The sequence below is a fragment of the Diadema antillarum genome, unplaced genomic scaffold, assembly GCF_040938485.1.
Source record: "Diadema antillarum isolate AM-2024a unplaced genomic scaffold, OU_Dant_1.0 seq00001764_RagTag, whole genome shotgun sequence".
NCBI lineage: Eukaryota > Metazoa > Echinodermata > Echinoidea > Diadematoida > Diadematidae > Diadema > Diadema antillarum.
In genome coordinates this window covers 77,501-82,500 of record NW_027272445.1, presented here as the reverse complement: position 1 = coordinate 82,500, position 5,000 = coordinate 77,501, and positions in this window count along the sequence as shown.

The following is a 5,000-nucleotide window of genomic DNA, read 5'->3' as shown; positions in this document are numbered from 1 at the left end:
TAACCCTAACCCTAACCCTAGCACTAACCCTAACCCTAACCCTAACCCTAACCCTAGCACTAACCCTAACCCTAACCCTAACCCTAACCCTAACCCTAGCAAACCCTAACCCTAACCCTAACCCTAACCCTAACCCTAACCCCTAACCCCTAACCCTAACCCTAACAATAAACCCTAACCCTAACCCTAACCCTAACCCTAACCCTAACCCTAACCCTAACCCTAACCCCAACCCTAACCCTAACCCCTAACCCTAACCGTAACCCTAACCCTAACCCTAACCATAACCCTAACCCCCAAACCCTAACCCTAACCCTAACCCTAAACCCTAACCCTAACCCTAACCCTAACCCCTAAACCCTAACCCTAACCCTATCCCTAACCCTAACCCCTAAACCCTAACCCTAACTCTAACCCTAACCCTAACCCTAACCCTAACCGAAGCCTAACCCTAACCCTACCCGAAGCCTAACCCTAACCCTAACCCTAAACCCTAACCCTAACCGAAGCCTAACCCTAACCCTACCCGAAGCCTAACCCTAACCCTAACCCTAAACCCTAACCCTAACCGAAGCCTAACCCTAACCCTAACCTAGTTTCCTTCCTCTGCAGTTGGCGCGAAATGATGCAGTTGGCACTACATAAAAATTAAATCACAACTCTTAGCTGTCTGATTAGATAGCCAATACAAGCACGAATGGAAATAATTGTACAGCCAGGCTCAGCACATGTACATAAATTCCCCAACCACAGTCAAGCAGTTTTCCACTTTAAAAGTTGGCGCAAAATTCAAATATTAACAGTTGGCGCTACATTCAAATTAAATCACAATTATTACTTTGTGCTGCTAACAGCCAATACATACATGTATGGAAATTCCCCAGCCACACTCAGCACATGTATGGTACCCACAGTCAGCCAGTTTCCCGCCTTAACAGGTGGCGCGAAATTCAAATATTAACAGTTGGTGCTACATTCAAATTAAATCGCAATTCTTAGTTATGCTGCTTACATAGCCAATACATACGGGTATGGAAATTCCCCAGCCAGACTCAGCACATGTATGGTACCAACAGTCAGCCAGTTTCCCGCCTTACAGTTGGCGCGAAATTCAAATATTAACAGTTGGCGCTACATTCAAATTAAATCACAATTATTACTTTGTGCTGCTAACAGCCAATACATACATGTATGGAAATTCCCCAGCCAGACTCAGCACATGTATGGTACCCACAGTCAGCCAGTTTCCCGCCTTAACAGTTGGCGCGAAATTGAGTATATGAATATAAGAACGACCCAAGTCCATGGAAGACCATTTCGAGTAAACTAAAAAAAAAAATTGATATCTTTTTTATTTGTCCAATAATATTCTATTTAGCTGTGATGGGAAGGCAACATTGTATATACAAATTAGAACATATATTATTATGACAATTAACATTTATATTAATTGTGGAGAGGCCATTTTATGTGGTGGACTTGGGTCATTGTTTGATTCATATGGACTTGGGTCGTTCTTTGATTCATATACATAATATTCTGCTATTGAGATGAGAGAAGGATGAGAGAGGGCACTATTATATGAATGTAAGAATGACCCAAGTCCTTCATTCTTACATTAATATAAGATTTAACTCATTCATTTTAGGCACTTCCGGGGGTAATTAGGATTTATCATTTATGCACAAGATGAGTCCATGCATAAGCTACAATTTCCCATGTCAAACTGAATTTGGACAAAAATTGGACTTGGGACGTTCTTATATTCAGGTCTTCAATTCAAATATTAACAGTTGGTGCTACATTCAAATTAAATCGCAATTGAGTATATGAATATAAGAACGACCCAAGTCCAATTTTTGGCCAAATTCAGTTTGACATGGGAAATTGTAGCTTATGCATGGACTCATCTTGTGTATAAATGATAAATCCTAATTACCCCCGGAAGTGCCTGAAATAAATGAGTTAAATCTTATATGAATGTAAGAATGAAGGACTTGGGTCATTCTTACATTCATATTATAGCGCCCTCTCTCGTCCTTCTCTCATCTCTATAGCAGAATATCATGTATATGAATCAAAGAACGACCCAAGTCCATCACACAAAATGGCCTCTCCACAATTAATGTTAATGTTAATTGTCATAATAATATATGTTTTAATTTGTATGTACAATATTGCCTTCCCATCACAGTTAAATAGAATATTATTGGACAAACAAAAAAGATTTGAAGTTTTTTTTAGTTTACTCGAAATGGTCTTCCATGGACTTGGGTCGTTCTTATATCCATATACTCAATTCTTAGTTGGGCTGCTTACATAGCCAATACATACAGGTATAGAAATTCCCCAGCCAGACTCAGCACATGTGTGGTACGAACAGTCAGCCAGTTTCCCGCCTTAACAGTTGGCGCGAAATTCAAATATTAACAGTTGCCGCTACATTCAAATTAAATCGCAATTCTTAGTTGTGCTGCTTACATAGCCAATACATACAGGTATGGAAATTCACCAGCCAGACTCAGCACATGTATGGTTGCCACAGTCAGCCAGTGTCCTGCCTTAACAGTTGGCGCGAAATTCAAATATTAACAGTTGGCGCTACATTCAAATTAAATCGCAATTCTTAGTTGTGCTTTTTACATAGCCAATACATACAGGTATGGAAATTCCCCAGCCAGACTCAGCACATGTATGGTTGCCACAGTCAGCCAGTGTCCTGCCTTAACAGTTGGCGCGAAATTCAAGTATTAACAGTTGGCGCTACATTCAAATTAAATCACAAGTCCTAGCTGTGCTTCTTACATGATAGCCAATGCATAAAAGTATGGAAATTCCCCAGCCAGACTCAGCACAAGTATGGCAATTCCAAGCCACAATCAGCCAGTCAAAACCCAAGTCTCATTCTAATTGGAAGCAGTATAATTGGAATTCAAATTGTATTTCAGAGTATTTCAAACCAACATGGCGGGAATCTACATCAACAGGGATATCGATAGTGCCATCCTGATTGGAAATCACAATGTTATGAGTGCTCAGTTTAAGCACAAGCATTTTTGTGGGACAGCAATCATCATCTGAACGCATTATGTCCTCACTAACTACCCTTTGGCTGCCTTCAGTGGGGGAATCCAAAAGTTCCTGGTTGAGAAGCCGTGCACGGGTAATGTATGATATTGTACTTTTTTTCAAATGAAATTACGTATTTGGGGTGAACATTAATACAATTATTGATATCAATATGAAGGTAGAAACTAAATTCTTCTTGCCACAAGAGGGCATTATTGCAATTTATACATGTGCATACTAACATTATTCTTTAAAGTTATTTTCCAACATTTTCTATAAAGAAAGATTCAAAGGAACAAACTGAGAAAATGTGTGAAAAACCTATAGGAAAAACAATTCTAATGGTTGTTTACACGTTTTTTACACTTATTTCTTTTTCTATTTGTATTCAATATAGCCGAGGGCCTTGGTCTCGACAACATTTGGGTAACACACTGCACCACGTCAGAAGAAGGTGGAAAAGTAATAAAAGAAACCAACCACAACCAGATCATGGTAAACGGCGAATTTTGGAGAGCGTTTGGCGAATGGATAGAAGCGAGTTCTTGAAATGTTGCAACCTACATTGTTATCCCATCCCTAACTACCGTTTTGCGTCAGTAAAATAGCATCAGACAAAAAAAAATCTTTGCTAAATTGACACAAATTTAAAATGAATTAGGTCAAAATATCACAAAGTATAACGAAGCGTGACGAAGTATGATGAAGTAAGCGATAAACTGACCAGATTGTATTGATTCAATTGGATTATTTCGATGATTACAATTTGTTTGTAATCCTACATATTCAAATCCATTTTTTGTGTCTCATATTTCTTTAGGGAGTCATCGGGACCGAAGGAGAAGTCAACTATGTATTCGCCTTAATTGAACATGGGATGCGATAGGGTGAGAACGAGTTCAGCCATTTCACGGAAGTAAAACCGCCACGTTGTCTAAACTACCTCGAAGCTGCACTCCGGCCTCGACCTGACGATGACGGATGGATGGATAATGTTGAATGGCGAGTTACAACACACCCTTCGTAAACAAGAAAGGGTGTTCCAACCGAAGGTGGACATGCTAGGAGTTACTGCAATCCTGAAGGTGGCGACAGATGGCTCCATCATTGACATTGTGAGTAAGTATTCATATTTAATCATTGTTTCTAAAGTTCAAATAAAAAATGCAAGTATTTATTTATCATTTTGTTGAGTAGCAGATGGGAGGTATGTAAAGAAATTTTATAGACGTCTGGAAGCAAGGCTAATTGGAATTAGAATTTGAAATTTACATATTATAAAAGAATTTACTCATGGCCTAATAGTTCCCTTAAATATGAATGCTTAACAACGATTAGTCTTCCTTCCAGCCGCCTTCAAATTTCATGTACAAAGTCTATGGGTTTTTGGACGGAAAAATTTTCGACTTCTCCATAGCCAATGTACATGAAATTTTAAAGACGTCTGAAAGCAAGACTAATTGGAATTAAACTTTGAAACTACCAAATAATAGACCTTGGGCATGTCACATACTTTTGGGAAAGTTTAAGATCTTAACTGATATTAGTCTTCAATCCAGTCGATTTCATATATTTTCTATGTACAAACCTATGGTAATTTTAGAAGGGTCTGGAGCTAAGACTAAATAAAGTTAGACTTTGAAACTAACAAATAATAGACCTTGGGCCAGTCACATACTTTTGGGAAAGTTTAAGTCCTTAACTAATATTAGTCTTGCATCCAGCCGCTTTCATATATTTTCTATGTACAAACATATGGTAACTTTAGAAGGGTCTGGAGCTAAGACGAAATAGACTTACACTTCGAAACTAACAACTAATAAAACTTGCGCCAGTCACATAATTTTGGGAAAGTTTGAGTCCTTAACTAATAATAGTCTTGCATCAAGCCGCTTTCATATATTTTTATTATGTAGAAACCTATGTACCTA